Here is a 25211-nt window from a genome sequence, read left to right as displayed (position 1 = left end):
AGTGGCAGTTGGGTAAAATTTCACAATGGTCAAACGTGGAATCTCAGGAGGATTGCGCTTTATCAAAAAGGAGGGGTCTGTGAGTCACGTGGTGTCGAGGTATCTGATTCCACATGGTCATCAGTAAGCAATGATGAGTTCAAGAGTAATTATAGCAGTACTAGAAAGTCCTCAAGGGAAGGTGCGTATGAAACAAGAGGTTATGTGCAAGAGAAAGGGGTGCAAGATAAAAAAGGACACACACCTACTTGAAGAATTATATATGCATGTACCCTTCACATGAGTAACTTCTCTTTGTTGTTGAAAAGAAAATGAGTAGAGGTTTACATGTTGCAATATGATCAGTTCAATTTTTGCTTTCTAGGAGTATATAATTTAAAATACTAATTTTGCACATAGTTGTCATTGCTTATAATAACACCCGCACTGTGCCCACTCCAGGATTGCCTACAAATCTTCTTACATATGTATTACCAAAAGGACAGCCACCACTTGTTGTAGTTTTGTGGTAATTGTTGGCTGCAGTTTTATTACCAGAAAAAAGGAAAACTTCCCTTGAGGTTGATACAACTTAAAGCTAAAGCATAAACATAGCCTCAAAATTGTGAATTTTGAGGCTATGTTTTAGCTTTAGCTTTATGTTGTATCAACCTCAAAGGAAGTTTTCCTTTTTTCTGGTCAGACAACCTCATTTCCCTTGAATGTTTTAAGGGGTTCCTCTCTCTTTCTTTACACGCAGTTTTATTACCCCATATGCATAACATTTTTGCCATCTCCTGGTCATAATTCTATGGCCAGGGTCATAAATCATTACCATGAACCATCATAAAATCGGGTGTCATAAATCATTTTGTTGTTCATCATAAATCAAGTGTAAAAAATCATTTGGGTATTGTAAATCATTTGTGTCATGAACAGTCATACATTGATGTCATAAATCATTTTGCATTATGGGCCATACTTCATTTGCCATAAATCATTTGTTGGTCATAAATCACTCATTTGTCATGGCTCATTTGCATATCATAGGGCCTTAAATCACCCTGACAGTTCGTTATTCTGATGTTTCGCAGGCGTATCTCTTTTCTTGACATTTTTGGGGTCATATAGTGTTCTGTTGGTTTCCACGCCCCTTTGTATGTGGGGGATATCCTCTTCCTGGAGTTAGGCCCCAGCTTGCTACCTTGCTAGTCTCTTTCTGTGCCCTGCCATCTGGCGGGGTCTGGGCTGCGAGCGCAATCTCTGTTTGCTACCCTCTGTTGTCCGGCCTACTCACCCTGCTATAAGGCATCCCAAAGTGAGCAGCCCTCATTCTACACACTGCCCTGTCGGTGTGCCTCCATAACCAACTAATGTACCCCTCTTATCCACCACGCTGCAAGTGAGGCTAATGTCTTCCTGCGGCTCCCCCCTGTGTTGTCAGTTTTTCTTGTTAGGCGCAGCCCAATAAAACCATTGCACCCCACATGTTGTTCTAGAATACACGCATCCCTTCCTCTGACAGGTGAACCCCGTCCCGCCCATAGAGCTCCAGATGGCCCAGGTGGATGAGGCCATTCCTAACTCTCTCCAAGCCATTGGTCTTGCAGAATTTGCTTGCAGCAGTGTTCAGTTTCCTTTTGGAGTTCTCAGCCGCCCTCTACAACTCTGCCCCTCACCACACCAGCCTGCTGATCACATTGAACCATATGATGGTGGTGTTCCCGCTGCACCGTGCTACCTCGGGCTAGGTCGTTCCCGCCCAGGTGAATTATCAATACGTCTGGATACCAGGCTGTGTCTGCCTGTAGCTCTTCGAGTGCAGCTGGATGCTGGTCCCATCTCTTCCCCGGGCAACCCCCACCATTGGATGCGCACGTGTTGACCGGCCCGCCTCTTCACTTGTGGCCTTCCCACTGCCACCACAAATTCATCCAGGAAACAAATGAGTGAACCCCCACCCATACCACACGGGGGCATGACCGTCCTGCTGAGGCAATAATCACAATGTCAGGTGAATGTCGGGCGACCACATGCTCCTGCGGCCGTGCCCCCTGCATGTTTCATCCCCCTGTCTTTGCATTGCCGGTTTTGTCTACAGCAACAGGAGTATCACGTAGGTCCTGTATGCCTTGGACAGCCACCTGCCGCTGGCTTTGATTCCTGCCTCAGACATCCCGTGCTGGGTTGCTGTGACCACTGCCCCAATCCTAAATGAATGAGTACCAAAGGAAGCCGGCAAGAGGCCTGCTCTGTCCAGGGCCTGACACATCACTGTAGAGAACTGGAATTTATTCAAGAGGTTCCCATCTCTATGCTTGAACAGGGGGCCCTCCCTCGCCAGGCATGATGCCATGTAGGTTAATAGGCAGCATACTGCGCAGTATTTGGGGTCCCTGATGCACTCCAGCCTTACCCTCACCCCTTTGCCTGCCTGGTGAGTTTTTGACCCTCTCAGCCTCACTTCCACCTCTGCCACTCCGGGCCTAATGTTGGCTGATCGTAGGCAATGACCCGCAGGTCTGTCCTAGCTGGGGCCACTACCTTGCTAATCCTAAATGCCACAGAAAAGAATTCTGTCACGAAGGCTGCTTTGAACGCGTTCAGCTTTTATGTGTCTTTTGCATTTCCCCAAATGCATCCATGAGTAAAGCCAATATATTGAAGTCTATGGGTCTCTAGTTATCCCCTTTTACCGCTTCAGAGCGCCTCCAACCTTTCATCGCTGCTTTGATGTAGTTGGAAGCAGTGGGGTCCTGTCCCGTGATTAGCTTGGAGAAGTTTGCTACTGCTGACAGGTGGGCCTGGGCCAAGGACCTTGACCTTTTGTTCGTAAATGCCCACTGAATGAACTGCTCCACAGCCTTCCATGTCTCACACCCCTTGCCCAGTGTCTGGATATTTCCTATTTGTATCACTGTCCCTGCCTATTTCTTGTAGTGCTTGGCGGCATTGGGAGTAAGGGCCTGGTTTACAAGTATCGACAACACCACCTCGCCGAAGACCATACATCCTCTGGGAAGGGGGTCATGACTCTCTCCGCCCCCAGTGCCAGCTCCCTGAATCTGCTCACCTGTGGAAGAGTGCATCCACCACTGCGTTTCCCACCCCATGTATGTGGCGTGCTTTCAGCTCTATCTTCCCTTCCAACTGTAATTGAACAAAGTGACGCATTAGCCTCAATGTGTCAGGGCATCTGACTGTGCATATGTTGATTGCCTGCACTACCCCTTTGTTGTCAGACCAGAGAGTTAGCTTCATGTTCTTCAGTTTTTGCTTCCATGCCCGCCAGGGCAACTACAACTAGGACAACTCTAGAAATGTGATGTTTGTGATGATGCCTTGTTTATCCCAGCAGTCTGGCCATTGCCCTGTGCACCATTTGTCCCCTAGAATTGCCCCAAAGCCTGTGTTACCTGAAACTTCTGTGAACTAGGCAATCTGTCTGGCCATCACCCAACCCTCTCTCCAAATTACCAGGCTATTAAACTCAGCTAGAAATGTGTCCCACATGATGAGCTTGTGCTTGACCCCAGTCCCCAACCTGACATGGTGGTGTCTGTGCCTAAGCCCGGCAGTTAACTGAGTTAGGCGTCTGGCAAAGACCTTGCCAGCGGGTATGATACTTGCTGCAAAGTTGAGCTTTCCAATAAGCTGTTGTAGCTTGTGGAGGGTTACTTTTCCACTACCGCACAAGCTTCTTATGTCGTCCCTCATTTCTCTCACTTTCGCATCTGGGAGCCTGGACGATCCTGCAACTGAGTCAAGCTCAATCCCTAAAAATGTGAGCCATGTGGAGGGACCTACTGTTTTGTCTGCTGCCAATGGCACTCCCTGCTCCCCCGCTAGGTCTTGAAATGCCTCCAGGGTCTCGCCACACTCCACAGTCCAGGACCTACGAATAAGAAGTTGTCTAGGTAGTTTGCCCCTCGCTGGCTACCGGTTATGCAAAGCCCATTCCAAAAAGGTGCTAAATTGCACAAAATATGCATAGGACTCTGAACCTCCCATTGGCATTGGCTTGAAAAGTAAGTTACCCCCTCCCACTGAAAACGCACTAGGCGAAAACTATCCGGGTGAACCGCGAGGAGGCGGAATGTGGACTCAGTGTCGTCTTTTTTCATGAGTGCACCATGGCCGACTGCCCTTACTAGGACAACTGCATCGTCCACTGTCTTTATAGCCCACTGAACATACCTCCGGGCTAATGCCATCATTAACCGACTCCCCCTCCTGGAAGGAAAGGTGGTGAATGTGTCTGAGCTGACCTGGCTCCTTCCTGGGAACTACCCCCAATAGAGAGATCACTGATCCCTTTGGCAATGGGAGGGGTAGGGGACCTTCAATCATATCTAGGGATTTCTCCCTATTGTCTATTTTCGGACTCACTATCTCTGGGTGATGCAGCACTGATTTTAAATTGCTGGCATTGCCCATGGGTAAGGGGACCTCAAATGATATGACAAAACCCTTCTCAAAGCCTATCACTAGCGTCCTTGCGTACTCTTTGTTATGGTATTTGTTAGCTAGCCATCTGAATTGGTGCGTGTTAATGGGTGATGTGGCTAGCTGGTAACTGCTCAAGTCCTCTAGTACCCCAGCACATCCTGTATTGATGCTAGTGCTTCTTCTTCACCTTTCTTGTCCCCTCACTGCTCCTTCTTGCTTCTGCACCCTGCTGCTGGGTGCACCCCACCACAGATAGAACATATGTGTTGAAACTTACAAGAGTCCCCCCATGTGCATTTATTGGCCTCGTATGTCCAGCAGATGGTATCTGGACTGCTGGTGGGTGGGGGGTTTTGGGCCTTTGAAATTACCTGGCCTTACCGTTGTGAAAGGATCCCCAAAAGGGCTGCTCGCCCTTCCCTGCCCATGTTTTGACGTCTTTTGCCACTGTCATTTTATGTATAAAACCGGACACGTCCTCCTTGTTCCAGTCCATCTCAGGGTGGGTCTGCATTTTTAACCTAAAGCCTTTATCATATTCAATTCAATTCAAGCTTTATTCGACAGTTTTGTCATAAAAGCACATATTAAAATAACATCATACAATTTATAAATCAGCTAAAAATATTAAAATACGATTAAACCACTCTATAACCATCGAATAAGTAATCAGACATATATTTTAAAAACACAAAATATAAAATGTGACCAATAAATTCATTCATTATCCCATAAAATCCACTAAGATATTATCATATTCTAACCATGCATCCCCCAGGAACTGCTTGTGTGTCCCGTGAATATTGGCTTCATACATCCAAAGATGCCTTCTGTAGGAATTTCTCAACAATAATGCAGGCCATGATTCTGAAGGGTGTCCAACCAATTATCAAAAGTCCTTTGGGGAGTTCGAAACATCACCTGCCCCCCCCCCCTCACTCCCTCCCCCCTCAATCCCCCCCTACCTGCTGGGCCGGTGTCCATTTTGGCACGGGCCCTCAAGGCCCTCTCTGGGGGCAACCTCTGCAATTCCATGTGACATGTGTAACGTTCCATGCTTGGGCGAATGGAGTCTGAAACTGCGCTTGGCTGGGACTGTTGGATGATTCTTGTGTCTGGAATACATTTAAATACAGAAGTTGAAGAATGAGTCTATCATATTTCATTACAGTGCACTCTTCTGAATTAGCAAAAAGTTAAATGAAAGCCCTCCTTATTAAACAACTATTCTTTATTGTGAATACATGGAAAATAATGTACTTTAACAAAACCTTTACCTTTGTGCTTAGCAACAATAACAGTTCCATTTAAGTGATGATGGAACAATGTTAAGGAATACTGTAAGCCCATAGCTCATTTAATATTCAATACACTGTGCCGATAAAGTAATAGTGGTGGACAGAAGTATTGTGTTTTTAACTCTTTTTAGAAGTATCTTCCTGTGACGAATTAATACATTTGACCTTTTTGGTGTACATTGTGAGAACTGTTACTTCATGACCACTAGTGGAAGCACAAATTTCGTTTTCTGGTGCTGTTCTATGTTTGTAGCACTATATCTACAACCTGAAAAACATTCATAATGTGTCCCTGACGTATCATGTTGGCATCCTAATTAAAATATAGGTAGTATCTAAAATAGCATTTATTTGTGTTAGTAAATACTAATTGTGCGCTTCTTGTGGGGTTTTAACATCAGGGTCAAAGATCATGTGCTGTCATTATATATGATATCCTTGAGGTCGAAGGGTGAATGATTTCACTCCCTCTAACCTCGGCACTTTAGTTAATTTGACCTTCAAGGGTGGGGCTGATCTGTTCCGTGTAATACGGACATTACGGATATATGGATCTGTTGGGTTTGGTTTTTATTGGGTTTTTTTCAATAAAAACAAGTTATATCACATCTAGGTGGGGTAAAAGGCATTTTAGAATTACACCTGTGCCCAAGGAATTGACGCGTGTGCTATGGTATTGTGGTTCTGGAATTCCTACTGGCAAAAAGGCTAATCAAAATGTACTAGAGGCAAGATAATGGTCCGGCGGTGCAAGGGTGTCAGCGAATGGATGGCCGGCTGGCTGCTGGATAAATGTGAATTTCCGCAGTTCAGAAAGCCCATGGGTTGGAGCATGATGCATGAGGGAATGGCGCAGAACCACAGACTCTAGGACGAGAAGGAGGGCGCCCACTGTCAAGCTGCCCCTCGGACTTAAAATCGAGTGTTGCATGCTTGAGGCTGCTTGTTCTTCCGCCCTTCGAGCCCTGATATCTGAAATGCTTCTTTATTGTGTTAGGTATCTGGCTGTGACTGGCGGCCACGGTGCTGAAGATCTTTCTTTTACAATAAAAAAGAATACGCTATCAATAAAATATGTGCTACATGTGCAGTTCGGTGTCTATCAGTCAGCTTTTCAAAAGCACTTAGAGTGCACACACGTGAACTACAACGTTAACATCTTCTGCTGTGGCAAGGACAATACTTGATGTAGAAAAGAAAGGTGATGCATGGAACACGTCCCTTCATTCGAGACGCCTGAGCTGGAAAGCATCTAGAAGGTTTGTCTGCACCCAGTGCCAGGAGGGATCAGACGCCTCTTGGGGCACATGTCAACTGCACTTCACACACCGTGCCAGTGCCTTGCTAAACAGGCTGCTCTACTTTGAGCCCCCCAGGCCGTTGGAAGAGAACCCGCCCCGCGGTATGCATGCTGTATGTGCTCACAAGTGCAGGAATCCAGCGTGCCCTCCGGCCCCGTTGGACTTGTGCGCAGCAATAACTGGGTGGCCATAGAACATAGCATACATTGAGCTGAAAATCCCTGGCACAGGATAGCTCGGAGGAGGGTTTGCCCGGAGACCTCCACAGGCACATGCCATGACATGTTTAGGCTGGGTGCTTTCAGTCACTTCATTTATCCTATTGGTGGCTTCTTCTAGTCTTTTGTTGGCGGCGCTGGCCAGACCTAACCGCGGAGCGGGCTTCTCCACGTGTTTCTGCGGGTTGTTGTAACCAGCTTTCAGTTCCAGATTGGGGCCCCGTAGGGACTGCCTGTTGTATCAATTCACAGAGGCCCTCTTTCACAGTGCATTTGTGTCCGAATCAGCATTGCCAGTCGGGTGCAACTTTCGCACTGACAAAGAGGTTTTTTCCCGTTCAATTTTCACCAGGTATTAACATAATTATGATTTTTGCTGTATGGAATTGAGGAAAGTGGCAGTTCTGCCCAGTGGCGTAAAGAAACTTGTGACCCCGCCCCCATCACCCCCGCAAAGTGCATGGAGGGGGGGCCCCACCTCCAGACTCAGGAGATCTCAGGCCCACCTATGCGCAGTGTGGGAGGGGGTCCCCTGCAGCTCGCCCCGGCTTATTCATCTGAACACTGATCTTTATTACGTATTGTTCGAGGGGGTTGTTTTGCATGCCGTGAATTATTGGAACCTCAAAGCTGTTTTAGAATGGAATGTGCCACTTTACCAATACAAAATGAATATTTGTCATTTAAATTTACAATGGTATAGTTACTGCTATATAAAGTGAATAGATGCACTGCATATGGAAAAAAATATTCAAGGCAACTTCGAAATATATGGTGAGAGGCAAACTTAAATGCATGTCTTACATTGCCTGTAGAAATAAAGGAAATACAAAGCAGCAGAGACTACTAGCCTAGGCAACACATGAAGGAGATACCCACCTTGTAAGAAACACAAATCCGGACGAGGTTCTTCGTGATCATGGCATCAGCACCATGATGCTCTTAGATTTAGTGGTTGTGTACCGAGCTTTGATTGGTGCAGCAGAGGTTGTCCCCATCACTTTAATATACACATTTACCTTCTTTCTTCCCTCACTGCCTTAAAAAAAAAAAATCTAGAGTTGTCTGATGCAGATAGCACTACATGCATTCTACTTAGAGTGGGCCCTAGGTCAGCGCTTGGCTCTTGATTGGATGACTTTTTTGTTCACCTCAATTCCCTGCTCTCGATTGGATGACTTTCCAGGCTATTCTTACGTTTGTCATCATAATGGTGCTTTACACTCGCTTTTAATTAAATTAGCTGCATTCTTCCACTGCTGAGGTCATGGGACCATTTTTCTCCCTTTTCCATTTCATTTCTCATTTAGTAATCCACTGGATTGCATTTCATGTCCTTGTTCCTTCTTTATCTGCCTTGATTAGGTCGGAATTCTGAGTTTTGTGGATTTTACAGCCCACATTAATTACAGAGAAAGATATAGTCCACAAGTAGTAAAGAGGGATACCTTCCACATCAAGAAAAAAGTGACAGTTGACCCGTCCTGGAAATGAGGTCACTTCCGTTACTGGGACTTCAGAGTCTCTGGGAGCCCTCCCTGGCGGTGACGTCAGTTCCGGGGATCACATGACCACTTTGGGTCACATGTGTTGTGACATTACCATGGTCATGTGCAGGTCACATGGTCGTGGTTTTACCACGTGGTTAGGGCTATGCAACAACACTCAATGTACCAGAGCCCCTGGAGATCAGGTGAACATGATATGATGTAGAGGAGTATGTCCCATTTCTTTTTATGTTTAGAAGAAGCCCTTAGCAGCCTATGCCAAACCCAGGAGCTGCCCTGCAGAAAGAGATCACTGGGTCATTATGAAGAGATACAGCCAACTCATTATAAAGACACCATCTGATGGTGGTTTGAACACTATTGATAGATATTATCGTCATCTGACACCAGCGGCAATGGAGCAGAACGTGCCGCAGAGCGACCTTAAAGAGGATGGTCACTACATCAACGGTTTTGACAAGGAGCTCTGCCGGTGGTTTGAAACGCTCAGTGCCAAGGATTTGCTGCAACTGATATTCCCTATTAAGGGCTCCAGCAGCAGCAGCAAAGCCTCGAGTAACGAATAAAATGCTGGAAACAATTTCATCAACATGGAAGATGGTGAAGAATCTATAACAGCTCCCAACTCACTGGTCTATGAAGATATGGGGTTTCTGGAGGAATAGGCCCTGGAGGCTATTGTCATGAAACAGCCGCGTGCAAACTGTGAAGCCAGTTATGCCTCGATAGACCTCAGTTGCTCAAGATTTCAGTGCCGCCGAAAAGTTCCACGAAAATGACAAGGTTAGTAAAAATCATTATAGACACTAATACTCATCTATATTGTATTTTTAACTAATAGTGTGAGGCGTCCACTCCTGGGCACCCCCAAGGTGAAGCCAGGCATCCCAGTGCTGTTGGGGCCGTTGTGGTGATTATGCAAGCTATTGCCCAGAGTTGCAGAGTGGGACCCATGATTAGAATAGGCACTGAGGTGAGAATTATCAGGTCCGAGGAAATTTAGCCCAAGACCCGTCGAGGCAGGAATTGAGCCCTGGTCCCAGGCCAGACCTCTGCATCAGGGTCTGCCGCTCTAACCATTGAGCCACACTTCTCCACACAGACACCAGGCTGGATATGAAGGGCCACCATTCTTGTAAGTGGCCCCTGTTATGTATGGGGCAGGACTTGGAGGTTTTTTCCATAGTTTGTTTAGAAAAGCTGTTCCTTTCTTGATAAGAGGCTATGAAATTGCAAAATCCACGTTAAAGCGGTGACCTCGAACATTGCCCAGGATGTGGTGGGATCTGCGACTTCTGCTGTCGCCGAACGCATGAACAAACAACCCCAAGAAGGAGCAGGGCTTGTGTACAGGCCAAGTACAAGTATTAAAAGGAAGAGAAGGTCTTCGAGGCATAGAGATCTGCCAGCTATCTATAAAAAAAAAAGGCGCTCTTCAAAAAAGTGCTCACAAAAAAAGATCTGTAAGGTGGAAGAGAGCCTAGAAGAACAAGAAAACACATGCTAGCCTAAATATTTTCTAAAACGCAACAACCTGAAACATGGCCTTCATAGTTTGCACATTGGGAGAAAGCGACAAATCAGAGTTAGACTTGTTTTCTCTAAAGTCCACTCAGACCAGTATTGAAAACATTTTTTTTCATGGAAGTATCGCCTCTAGCCGCTTTGATGTCATTGGCACCAATAGAGTTTTTTGTGTCAGGGTCAACGGATATGTATCTGGATCTCAATAATACTCTGCTGCATCTTGTTTGAAAAACTGTAAAAGCTAATGGTGCTAACATACCAGGTGCAGCTAAAGTGATGACAATCACTTACCCCCTCAAGACCATGTTTGATCAGGTGGACATCACCCTCAGCGATCGACTCATCATGCAAAATGATAACATATATGCCTACTTCGAGAGTATTCTAAATTACAGTTACGAGGCCCTGGGCACACAGCTTTCAGCAGGGCTCTTCAACAAGGATACTTATGCAAATTTTGAAGACAAGGAGCTGGACGATGACAATCAAGGTTTTGTAAAAAAAAGCAATCTTGCCACGGGCAGTTGACAGTTTGACCTCCTCGGGTATATACAGTCAGAGCTTTTCTTTCAATAAAAACTGCACATCAACAATATTGCTCTTAAGATTAAACTTAAACGCAACAAGGACACGTTCTCTCTCATCAGAATAACAGTATAAACTGCTTATACTGTCCAATAGTTTGTTTGTAAAGTGACTGAAAGTGTCCCCAAATGTCAGACTGTCTCCAACTTGGACCTTACAGCTATAAAATGCCAAGTATGACACTGAAAGAGTAGCTCTGAAGATATTCAGCATCCCAGATGGTACCATATTAACCTAGCAGCAAAATGTATTTTTCAGACAACTACAGCAACTTATCATAGGTTTTGTTGACAACACAGCTTTTAGCAGTCTGTATACCTCAAACCCTTTCAATTTTAAACACTACATCATCAACTGTGCAGCTCTGTACCACACAGGGGCTGTGATTCCTGCAAAACAGACCCAGCTTTGGAGATGCTAATTTTATCAGGGAATAATTGGGCTTGGTTTCCATAACTAGGAAGCGCCTGCATGACACAGAGTTGTTGTGTCAAGAGAAGCATAATGGACAGCCTACACGCTATTCGCTTTCAATCTGACCCCTGAGATGGAAGATGGTGACCACTACATCTTGATCAAAAATGGAAATCAAAATGCAGAAATATGTTTTAGTCAGCCCTTGGCTACGAATGTGAACATGGTTGTACTCTCTGTATTCGAAAACGTCATGCAGATCAACCACGTCTGGCAGATTTTGTTTGACTATCTTTAAAATATTTTAAAATGGATACTGTTTAGATTCGATATTTAAGCTGTCATAAATATGCAAGGGAATACCTTTTAGGTGTTTTTCCAAGCGACACTGTTACTGGTGAAATAGGGTCTGAAAGAACCCACAAGCTCGTCTTTAACTCAGATCCGCACTACATGGTAAGAACTCAATGGACGGCCAGGTTTTTAGATAAATACATTGTTACAGTGTTTGACAGCGCAGAGGCATTCCCAGAAAACAGCATCTACCTAAATCAAGTATGTAAAAAAAGCTGCTGTGAGGGTGGAGTATAAAAAAAATACAGGTACATGATTCTCTCACTATCACATGCGGAGAGCATTGTAATTATTTTATCAGTGAAATGTCTGAGGGTAGGACATTTAGACATTTTCTACATGTATATTTGAATGACTTAATTAACAATGACAGTATTGTTTGCAATATGTGAAAGAAAACTCTTAGTCTGCATCAAGTGATGTTAAAAAAGAGTATGCAATTTGTTAAAAGTGTAAGGTCATGTACCACCTCTTATATGTAATGGTGACTGTCCAAACTAAAAGAATAAAAACTTCAAAGCATACTCAATATCTTTATTCTGACAAAAGGACACACATTTAAAATGTTTTTAAAAGATGACAGAAATACTTTGGAAAGTTAAAAGATTTATTTACAAAAAAGTTTTTTGTAGTACAAGCATCACACTGATAAATCTACTAAAGACATAAAAAAAGCTTCAAAATGTTAACTATGGCAAAGCGATACACACAAACACAGGCACGCATATTAATAGGTTCAAACTTCAGAAGAAACATCAGACATTTAACCATGTGTATATTTTGGACAAAGTCTTTTTTTTGGTACCAAGAGGGGGCTAGCCGAGGAAAGAAAGGGGATGTTGGCATCTTAGAGAGGGTGTTAAAAACAACAGGTGTTAGAGTACTTGAGGTGCTGTAATTCAGATCTTTCAAGCAGCCGCCTGTGATCAGCTTTATCAACAATCGTTGAAATAATGTTGAGTTCCGCAGAGGCTCACACAAACTGTTCCTAACCTCTAGGTGCCTTCTGGAATGATAGTGTTTTGGGGTGAGTAAGACCTTTGACTAGGTCGTACATGTGTGATCCAGCAACCGGTTGACCTCTGTAGAGGAATTCACCTCTCTCATTCCATGAGGACAGGTCTTTAGAAGCCACCATTTAACTCAGCAACATTTGTGCCACACCTTTGTACCTTTGACTTACATTTCTAACAGTTCTTCAACAACGATTTCTGAGGATCGTGGTGGTTCTTGAGGTGTTGAAGGTGGAGGCTGTTTAGAGTCAGGGGCCTATAGAGTCAACCTGTTTTTGTCATTATTACACAGCCTGTAATATTTTTAAATGTTTTGAAGCAAGCTGGAGTAATGACCTGCTTTGTTTTAAATCAGTCAGTTCAAAATGTTTTTAATCTCAGCATCCAGGCCCTACATCTTTTCCGATATCCCAGGCGTTGCCTGTAGACGTCCCCAACTGTTCCGGGTGCTGCTGTGTTATCAAGTACATCTTTTGGACATAATCCATCAGTTCCCAGTTAGGAGGCTGGTAAGTAATATATAGCTATGCCCAACAAGGAACATATAAACCTCCAGACTCCTTTACCAGTTTCTTCTAAGAAATGAGGCAAGACCTTTTGTGGCTGACTACTTGATAAAGGCAAAGCTTCTTCAAAACACGGACATGGCGCTCTGATATTAGGACATTACCTTTTATGGTGTTTAGGGCGATTTCTGAATTGGCTGCCATGAAATAGCCCGAAGTTACACACAGGCTGGCCTGTCTTTGCTGGGGGCTAGCTGTGACTTACATTTTTAGGAGTGCTAGGTTATAGCGTAGACGTGCCAACATAATTAATACCAGGTTTTATAAGGTCTAGAGTGTAGATGTTACAGGAGTCCCTTTAACAATTTTTGTAATAGGCTTTGTTTTAAGTGTGTAAGCGAAGGGGAGATCGGGTGGAAAAATACCAGCACGCAAACTGTAGTCTTCTAGAGTATTGGGTTTTAAGTCTATCAGTAAGTAACTGTGGGGTTTCTCGATATTGTCGGTAAAGGCTTCCAAGAAAAACTGGGTCTTTCCTTGGTACATCTGTTTAGCTATAGCGGATATCTGTCGTTTGTCTCAGGGGGTTTTAAATAAAACCATGTATGAGGCTTTGAGAGATACAGAACGACTGCTCTTACCCTTGTAAAACAAGTTCTGCACAATGTAAAATATGCTCAGATTGCAGTGGTGTGACTATTGAGTAAAAGCTTTCTCTATCTCAGGGTGATCCCCACCTTTGCTCAGAAGGTCATCTACAATCACCATGTTTACAAGACCTGTATGTAGCAATGCATCGTTGTTGAGATTTTTCGGTATGCCTTCTAAAAATTTGATGTGTGGGAACCTTAGGGATAGCTCTGTATAAAGATTTTTCCAGCATGAATAAAGCCAAACAATATTGTTAGGGGTTTGGGATAAAACACTGGGAGCAAGTTCTAATAGTTTCTTTATAAAATTACTTTTACTGCAACTTGAGGGTCTTGCTAAAATGCAGGAGAACGGGTGCAGCAACCTGCTGTTTATAGTTGGGGGTTGCGAGACTCTAATGCACCTTCAATAACCGTACGGCAGGGTTTTGTAGTCTTCAGTTAGGACCCTTTTATCAAACACTACGCACAAGGTTTTATGCAATGGTTGGGTTTAATTTCCCACCATTTTTTGACCGGACTATGCTAGATTGTTTTACAACAATTGTTTTTAACATTTTCACGGTTGCTTGAGGTTGAGTATTCATTTACCAGACCCATTAAACTGTCCAAATTGATTTTGACAGTGTTGTTTACGTTTAAGGCGATGCCTTAGACTTTCATAGAGGCTGCATTGTTAGAAGTTCTGTAAGAATAGGTCTTGGGCCCAGATGACATGAATTGGATGATTTGCTCATCCGTTTCTAGCTCACTGGCCAAATCGCCTAGATAATCATCCAGTTGGGGATATTCATCTCCTAATTTGCTCACAAAAATACGGAGTCAGTATTGTGATTCAGATCCCATTTCTGAAGTTTATCCATCACATTGTAAAGCTCAGAACAAGAATGAGCGGAATGAGCGGTTCTGAAACAGGCTATGAAGATATTTATATTGCTACAAGTTGTGGGGTACTCTTTTTTGTATTTCCAACACATCACTGCAGTTTCATCATCGATAAACCTGCAGTTAGACCCCTCGTAACACGGAGCAAAAAAAAGATAAAGATATTTAAACAGTTCATCAGGATATGTGATGATGGTCATGTTTGACAAGTTTGTACGCTGTCTGAATTTTTCCCATAAGGAATTGAGGCAGAGCTTGGCTAGCTGGCGTCTGACGGAGTTGGCTTGATGAACTCAGGTCTCAAGCATATACCCTTGTGAACGTCGTAATCATCAATTAATTTTTGCTTTGAGGCCTCGTTAATGTACTATTCTGGAAATCCTGATGCCTCTTACTTGTCTCTGAGAAATACGTTTACATTCTCAGAAAAGAGTTGGGTTGTAGTCCTCTCAAAGTGCCAAATCTTGTGTATTTTTCCAAGTCAGTATCCTTTCTCTAGGGCCGCCTGTACCTCAATGCTACACCAGGTCCCTGTGTGCACCCTTTGTTTGTCAGCACTCTCTAGCCTCTTTACTTTCAGCACATGTTCGACACTGGGGGAACATTAGCTTACCATCGACTCTGTACGGTAGAATTGGGAAGTAAAGCCTCTGGGGTGGGCAGATTTGAAATTTAACTTACCCAAAGTATTCGCCTATGGCTTTAAAGCCCCTACATATGATGCTGGAGTGGCCTGAGGGGTATAACTTCATCTTGTTTACAAATGGATACAGACTCATAAAATCGTAGTAAAGTATTTTCTCACCCTCTCCCATGGCCCTGTACAACTGTATAGCATTTTGCGACTCCCAAATAAGGCATTGTGGGGTTCCAAAGGTTCAGGTAACTCATTACTCTTAATAGAGGAGCATAATTCCGCACCTGATGTTAACATATCTAACCACTCATGCACCCAGAGACATCTCAGAACAAAACCAGAGTTTTTAGCATATTGGACATTTAACAGAGTACAGCTTATTAAACTCGTGGGGTTTGTAGCAGTGGGGACAACTGTGGTAAAAACAACTGTTGTAATCAGATGCCGTTTTCACTCCGCTAAAAACAGCGTACCCATCTAGGAAACAAGGGCCCACACGGTATTCACCACCCTGCACATCATGTTCGAACAAGAGGTTTCCTTATCAGCCATTGAATAGAGGGGGTAGAATAACGGTTCTGTTTACCATCATGGAGTTCAAGTGGCACTAGAGCTATGCTTTCAGGTCGTAAAAACATGTGCTTCTAGATAGACATACTCATGGAAGCCAGTGTGATGTGTTGAAAAGGGTCATCGTATAATATGGATTTTGTCATCTTGGAGGTATTGGGTTTCAGAACCTTTTCTTGCTTGGTCATCTTTACAACAACGTCTATTTAGAGATTTCAACCTTTTTTTGAAGATCATTACATCTGCCTGACAGTAAGCTTTCAACTTGGTTTGAAAATGAAACTGCCTTTTACGGTTTTCACCATACCCCTGTAGAAAACTGTCCTTCTCCTCCGGCATCACATACTCAACACCATGGCTGTCGGGCGGGGGAATGGTACCCTCATAATTCTGATTCGCCCATGTGTTTTAAAAAGTGGGGGAATAACCTTTAGAACCAAGAAGACCAAAGGCTTTTGGCGACTTGCTTAATTTAATGGGCAGAAACCTCTATGAACCTTATATGTAAAGGTACAGCCGTTAGCAGCATCAGTTTGCGGTCCCGGGTGATGAGCTTGTAGTGAAGGAGACGCTGAGATAAGGTAAGTTCAATAACATGGTTTATTTATAGGGCGGAACCACCACAGGCAGATCTTAGTCCACTTCTAGCAACCAACTGCCCTACGGTTTTCCACTCAGCGCAGATCCCCACACAGTTAGATTCCGAACCAGCCAACATTCCAATTAGCAAACATGTAATACATACTCAACAGGTTTCCCCTTAAATAAAATAAAACTTGCAGAAAACCCAAGCTAACATAGGGCAAACAGGGAGGAAACAAAAGGAAAAAAGGATAGCAGGTAAATGAACAGTACAGTAAACATCCCTTTTGAAAAAATCAAAACTCCCCAATAGACATAAGCCTCTGAAACAGAGACTAACATTCCTCACCCTAGAACTACGTCTCATACTCATCTGATCTGTTTGTGTACGTATCTTTCAACCATCTATACTCTATCCAACACATCCTTCCTCAGCATTGCTGGACTTAACCAACAAACACTTGTTCCACCACTGGATATTCTCAAACTTTACAGACCACAATTTACTTTCACAACCTTGATGACTGGTCCAAATTTGGACCCACCCTTCTTTGCATGAGTATTTTTTTTTACACAAACTGAATCTCCCACAACTACCTCAAGCTCTTTGACATTTTTCCTAGAATCAAAGTATTTCTTTTGCTTCTCCTGTATCAGGCTCACATGACTACTCACACTTGCATCACACCATTATACACCTTTAACCTATTTATTCATCCAACTAGGACAGAAACTGGTTGCGGCTCTACAACCACATAGCAACTCAAAAGGTGGCACCAGTGGTGACATGAGGAGTAGTGTGATAAAACAAAGGCATGGTCTTGACAGTGGAGAAGCTGGGATTCTTTTCTCGATTGTCTTACCAATTTCCAGAATCCCATATAAGGCCGACTGAACCTTTTTCCCTGTCATAGAAGTGTGGCGGGAAGATCTTTTGTTACAACTTTAAACAATGTAACCAGCCAAATTCAATTTGTACTCCAGAACCACTGACTACCAAAGAAATTTAAAAGATTTATTACATAGCCAAAAAAATGGGATGTACAAACATCTCAGTAAAAGATTCAAGAAGTAAACGGGAACTAATACATTCATAATCCTACGCAAGAGTCTCAGACGACTCAGAATGAAAAGCAAAATCAGTTCAAGAATCATCAGGCAAAGGATGAAACTCCCAACCTGAGTCCGGGATTGCATTACAGAAAGGAAAAGAGTCTAGTTAGTCTGTCCCTATATTGTCTTTGGAGTGACATCCCTACTTAGCATTTCACCAAGGCAAGAATAAAGGTGTCAGCAATGATGACTTCCTAAGAAGTACACCCACTTTCCCTTAACAATCCTCAGCTAGAGAACTCGCTCTCTGGTCCTCCTTCCTACACCCTACTCTGCCTTAAGTGCACAATCTCCCTACATCTTTACCTTTCCCAAAATCACTCTCTGCCTCTACATCTACACTCTCCTGAAGCCCACTAAAATCTAATCTGCCCTCCACCCTCAGGTGCTGTCCCTAATACAAAACCCCAAAACAGTTGACACGCCTTTGGACCCGTCAAGCGTCCGTTAGAGTGTCCTTGGGTCCCAGGCAACTTCTCCCCTAAATATTGCACTCCCAAATTCCTTGGCATCTCCTCTGCGCTCGCTCCTACTATCCTAACTTCCAAACAATGGCTCACTCTACCTAACAAGGCCCATGGCCTGGCACCTGCGAGCTGGAATATTGAGAAGAACCCTTTGCAACATTCGAAGTTACAATTCAACATTTGCCGAGAACAGCCTTTCCCAAGAATAAGGATTATTTCTTCAGCTAAAGCTAAGCCAAGGAAAAATACAGTTAGGCCTCTACCAGCTTTAACACACCTCAGGCCTTGCACATTCTAATTGCGTTTCTATTATAACAAGAGCATACATTTCATCAGTTAAACTTTAATTCTATTTTCAATACAAGCTACCCTTCTTCACATTTAAACCTATGTTAATTCACTCATTAATAAGCATCCTTATTCTTCACTAAGGCACTTCATTGTTAACGCGACATTTCACATGAGATTAATTTTCTACGTTTAGGCAAACATTTAGCATGATTAAAGCATTATTTTGTCTATGGTTAATAAACACTCCACCACAATTTGCACTGATCCCCGGCCCAAACGTTACATTTCCTAAACTACATCAGTAAAATCCTCTAAATATGTGGGTGCTGACTACGGGTGAGTATAATGCACCCCTACAACTTTCAGAATAACATGGCACTCTCTCAACAGCATTGGCTACCTCACAGTTGTTAACAATCGCCCACTGTATACATTCACCCAATACCCTGTTCTATTGTTCTACCAAACATGTAATGCGAAAACCTCCCTCAGGACCTATATTTCTTTTCTGTTTATGTACTTTTATCTACAGGATGGGCTTGACAGAAGTGCAATCAAGTGAACAATACTTACAACATTGACTTAATCATTGTAATTTATTTTGTTATGTGAACATTTTTTCTATATCAAATAAGTTCATTGCTTTACTCTTTTTTCTTTTTTTAATTTTTTTTGTTTGCAACATTTAAAAATATTGACAAATGTATCACCATAGGTATACAAAATTGTACATACCAATGATTAATAGACAGATACTCCCCAGGGGAACCAAATCTTTACATATATCAAACCATACACACCACAACTGACACAGTTTCATTCAGATTCATACTTCATTCACAGTAAAACACATCCGAAAAGAGAGGAGACTTAAGGTAACAATGTCTCCACGACCAAGAGGGTATCATATGTTTACGGGTCTGAACATTGTGTCGACGCACACTTTGGTGGCAAACAAGGGATGGAATACCATTTTGGTATTCACAGAAGGCACTTACTCATCACAGAAGACACTTACTCATCAATGAGTAAGTGCCTTCTGTGAATACCAAAATGAGTAAGTGCCTTCTGTGAATACCAAAAGGGTAGTAAGTTTAGGATTTTGTCTTGTTAGTTCTGTGAATTAGGCCCTTTGACCATATTATCCACCTCACTAACCATAGAGGAACACCAAAAGGGGAGCCTTATCCCTTTTTTTTTAGCAATTGTCACTCCCACATGCCCCTCATGGGCACGTAGAATGATACCAGCTCTCAAACTCACAGGAGGGACTAATTTGTCAGCCCTCCTTAATAAACCATCCTCAATGGACAAATCGTCCGCCACTTGAACATATGATATGTCTTGAACTCAAAACTAAGGTTCCTCTCCTTTGGCCAAACAATCTCCACATATCTCATAACAGTCAGCATGGAAAAGTCATTGTTTAAAGCTTGGCGCCACTCATTCTCAGAAGATCAACAGCAGCTACAATTAATTTTTACTTGTCTTTCTCGCTCACATCATTGGCATCCTCAACAGTCACAGATGAACGTGAAAGGTAGACTGCACATCCATTCTTACTACCAGGAATGCATTCTGGCATAAAATCAATCTGCAACAATTTAGAGGATAAGAAAGCAGTACGTGGAGTGTTATTTATTATTATTATATTCTTTATTGTCCGATTAATTAAAATCATTACAATAAAACAACACAGTTCATAAAACAAGGAGGCAATTTCTTACATTTCTTAAAGATAATGAGTAAGTGTTAACATATCTTTATAACTGTTAGAAATACATTAAAAATCATAAAAAGGTAACTTGTTCTTAATCGAATATAAACATTACATTTCATGATTATTAACCATACAAATTATTAAACCCATCCATACAGATAATCTATTAGTCCCCTCTCTTTTTAAACAGCCCCTAAAAAGAAGCAGAGCATACAGTGACACATGTTTGGTCCAGTTGTGATCTTAGTACTTAAAATATAAAATGCATCCACATTTCTTAAAATTACCCCATATCTCAGATACTTTATAAAATGTATCAAGTTACCTTATCAGTATAGGGGAAAACAATATAGTTGGAATCATAGCCGAATTCTATTCTTATTATATGACCACAACATCGTCCTGAGGCCAGTTTTTTCTCCGCTATAATGATACATTTGAAAAAGTTAACTGTTAAATTGATGATACGCCCTTAGAGGCACAATATTATTTCATGGCGACACATTCTCACCCCTTGTTCGTTAAATATTGGTTTAACAGTGTTAATCTTCCTTGACACAATTTGGGGCAAATGCAAACAATGTGCAATAACGTTTCATTAACATAACCACATAATCTACACTTTTGTGATTGCCAAACTTGCACCCATCTAGGTGTACAATCTTTTGTTGGATAATGCCCAAACCTAAGCTAAAGCAATATATCCCTCACCACCGGTTTCAAGCAAAAAGTTACATAGAATTGGGGTTCAATTTTATTATACGAATTAATAACCGACCAGGCATGCTTTTATTTTTACAGTCTGCTCCTGATCCAATATTAATGATAGCAATTTAGTTGATTGATTAAAAAATCTGTTTTAAAATGGTTTTATTTCTAATCATATTGTCAAAAGGTTGGAGTTTAAAAGTATTCAAACTTTCCATTAAGTATGACCTCCATGGTCTTGCATACTGCTTCTGATTCATTTCTTGCCAACACATATATGTAAGGGACTCAGGGTCTGATAAATAAAGTGAAAATAGACATTTTAAAAATGCAGCTTGTTTTACCAATACTTGGTTTAGCAAACCAAATTCCAGTCTAACTGTAGCGTGTCCAACATTTTTAGAAATCCTAAAAATTGACTTAAAAACTTTTATTTGTAATTTATCCAGCAGTTGCCTATCTTTTCCCTGGAAAATTATTGACACATATGTAATCGCAGGGATAAGTTTCGCCTTCATTACTTTTAATAAATGATTGTAACTAGGGCATGAAAGTTTATCACGCAATGATATAAAGGCAAAAGAAAATGAAGTTGCCTTGGCCTTTAAGTTATCAAAGTATCATTCTATCATCCAGCGTAACTCCTAAGTATTTATACTGCTTTACTGTTTCAATAGATAAATCCTTCATTTTCCATAATGGCTTATCTGATTTTGTGGATCCAATTATCATAATTTTTGTTTTTTTGGCATTTATTTGTAAACCATTCGCCAATATATATTGATCAAATGACTATCAATCTTTGCAGCCCTATTTGCGTGTGACTTAGCAGAATAGTATTGTCTGCATATTGCAAATATTTTACACTTTGTCCTGCAAGAATTGGTGAGTGTGCATTGACACTATGCAAATAATGAGACAAGTCAGCCATAAAAAGTTAAAAAAGACAAGGGGCAAGTACGCAGCCCTGTTTAAGGCCACTATATGTTTCAAGGCGACAAGTGGTACTACTTCCATCCCCCACTTTGACCTGTAGCCATGTATTTGTATACAATAGTACAATCATATCTAAAAGGTTTTTTCGTACGCCCCATGCTGATAACTTTGACCAAAAAAGGTTACGCCGAACAGAATCAAAAGCTGCTTTTAGATCTACATAACAAATATAAAGTTTTTACTATTTGTATTTGGTTTTCTTTGCCAGCAAGGTAAGTATCAGCAGATTCGTTATTGTTGATTGTCCCCTACGAAATCCAGTTTGAAACATTGGATAACTTTCCTTGTAGTTGCCCATTCCTCTAGACCTTTGAGTAATAATGTTGCAAAATTTTTGCCTCTACATCAGTTAGGGCAATTAGCCTATAGTTTGCTAGATTTTCATGCGGGCCACTTTTGTAAATCGGATGTATTATGCAGCCTTGCCAAGATTCTGGGACCTGCTTGGTTTTTACAATGTCTTCAAACATTTGGGTAAGAATTTTTGACCATTTGTCTGTTCTTGCTTTAAAAACAGCATTCAGGATCCCATTTAGACCAGGCGCACCATTTGTTTTCATCCTGCTTATCAATGACTTTACCATGTCGACCTGAAGTGTCTCAAATATTAATAATTGTTCATCACAATTTTGTGCCTTCTATTCTCATTATATATATTAATTATTGACCAGGGGTTACATGTGCTGTTAACAGAGTTTGGTCCTTTTGCAGTATTGATCCCATACAGGGTAGGAATAAAAGACTCCCAGACAGTTGAGGAAATATTAGCACTACTAGCTCTCATATTGCCATGTTCCAAAGAGTTAATAATACCTCAAAATGCTCTTAGGTTATTTGTGTTACTTACTTTGTGTAATTTTATCTCCAAGTCCACCTTATAATCTCTTTTTGCTTTCCAAATCTCATTTTCATACAATTTCCTTAATTTTTTTATTAAACATAATTGGTTAAACTTAACTACTCCATATGATGACGAGAAGCTTTATTTAGAGCCTTTTTTATGTAACCTGTGTGAATACCACATTTTCCTGTTCGTCATATGAGGGTTGCCCCTAAAAGCTGGTTTTACCAGAAAGCGATCACCCAGCAAAGAGCAGAGACCTGGCCATGTTTCCACTATTGAGTTCCTGTGGCAACCCTCATTATGTGGAGTGAAACCTCTAACATTCTTCCCACTCAGAATGAAATGCAGAGGCTTGTGATCCATTTGAAGACAAAATCTACTACCCAAAACATAGTTGCAAAACTTCATCACAGCCCACAAACAGGCTATTTCTTTTCTGTCCCTGACAACACTCTTGATGCAAATCCAATGTTTCTCATCTCCCCAGTGCTTAATTTATAAAATATTAAGTACAGGTGCTCAGATTTTTGTAGGAGGCCACACCAGTTTCCCCGGCTCCACCCACTTCTTCCACTGGCCCCACCCACTTAATCAGTTTGTCGGAGGCACATTAATATTACTCGTGTAACAGAGCAATCAGAATTGTAAGGCAGGTCATTTACATAAAAACAAACACAGGCAATAAATAGGAAGTGCACTTTTCCGGGCACGTACCTCAACCATTAAACAAAATACTTGCATCGCGCTACAGTACTAACGCATGTTAAAATGAAATCATTATTTACTTTGCCTTTTGATTTTAATTAAAGGGCCTGTTGCTGCCAGAGTCAACGTGACACACGCTGCTTGCTTCTTGAGTCAATATGACTGAGTATCAGTGCTGCAGCTGTGCGGTATGCTGGGGTGGGTGAAAAGTGGGGACACTGGTCTGATCTGCATTGGTCCAACTTCTCAAGAGGAAAGACGATTCAACGCCAAGGAGGAACGGACGGGTGGCATGCTCCCATTCCCTAAAAGAGGAGCTGCTAATCTCCTGCGGGTTGGATGGCAACAAAGAGCCGGATTCCAGTTTTGTGTTAATCCCTGTTAATATATTTTGAAACCCTGGTGGCCTGAGTTTCCCACCTCTTGCCTCGTTCTGACAAGCTACCTTATTCAACTAGAAGCCTATCTTTGGTTAACCCATAGCAACAGGCTAGTCAGGCAGTTAACACTTTCCTTTCAACTTCGAAGTGGACTATACTTGCATCTTCTGTGCTAACTGGCCATATGTTTCTATTTAGTGAGCAAGACCTCTGTATCCGTCTTCTGGTTAAGACACAGTTGACTCGGATGAACACTGCGAGTGCCAATAAAGTATTGAGGTCCCCATGAGGCAGCAATATGATCACTGGCATCCATATGAATACATTTTATGTTATTCGGGTTAATCAGGGTCAGTGCGAGGATCAGCTGGATCAATGCCACACCCTAGGACAATTAAGTATTTCTTTCACAGCTTCCAACCACTATGACCTCGCCCTGGCTGGAACATGCTATTTCTATAACAAAAAAGACAACCTGGGTATTTCCTTGACACTAGCCGGACGGAAAGGAGTAAATGTTCACAATTGATGGTCCAAGTGCAGTTAAGACCTATTTGAGGCAGTCAGAGGCTGAGAGGCTCTCGAATGGGTGGAAATAACAGCCAATGACAAGAACAGCCTCAAAATCATCAGGACTATGTAATAAAACATAGGCTGGCCAGAGTGACTGGAGCCTCCAAGGCTCTTTCAAGATGTTGGCTCAGGGGACTTCCTGAAGAAATGTCTTTGGGTTCTTGTCATAGGAGACAGTTACTATGAAACCTGAAGCTTTGTTATCATCTGTAGGTTTTTTTCTGCCCAAACAAGGAAGTATACATTTGAAATGCTGTGAGCTACCTTTAAAGCATCTATACAGCAGTATACTGCTGCTACAGACTAGAAGTATTTGTACTCAGATTATCAGGCCTTTTTCTAAGATGGAGTCCCTAACCAATGAATATATGAAAACAATCAACTAAATGGACTTTCAGAAAATATGAGTCTGCCATACAGCCTCCCACTTGACTTTTTATTGCCGTCCTAAGGGTCAATATTTATTTCTGACACTGTTTCAAAAAACACAGAGCTGACCACTACCTTAATGTCTTAAAAGAGAGCAGGTGAGGCTCCAGTTGCAATGCTGAATGATGAGGCAGTGCTGATGCCCATGGAAGGAACCCATTCTCCTTTAGAGCACAATAAAGGAAGGCTCCTCCACAAACTCCCATCATCCGACACTCTAACAGGAACCAGGCTCTCAAAACAGGATGCCTTGGATACTAAACAAGGACGCAAATGCCCTCTATGCTTTCGTAAATATCTTCTTGCAGTTGGCTCACAAAAAAGACAAAAAGTAAACGTGGAGGCTATATGACTACGTGAGCAAAGGTATGTGCTCCGGCAATGAACAATGCATTTTGCTGTTGTATAGGCAGGTTTTTTTCCAAGCTTAATGCACAACACTGTAATGGCTGGTCTAGTCAACAGAGTGTGGGGTAAGTATATGCACACACCCACACACTGCAACAGCA

Source organism: Lissotriton vulgaris, chromosome 7, assembly GCF_964263255.1.
Source record: "Lissotriton vulgaris chromosome 7, aLisVul1.2, whole genome shotgun sequence".
Classification (NCBI taxonomy): Eukaryota; Metazoa; Chordata; class Amphibia; order Caudata; family Salamandridae; genus Lissotriton; species Lissotriton vulgaris.
Note: the sequence above shows the minus strand (reverse complement) of the source record.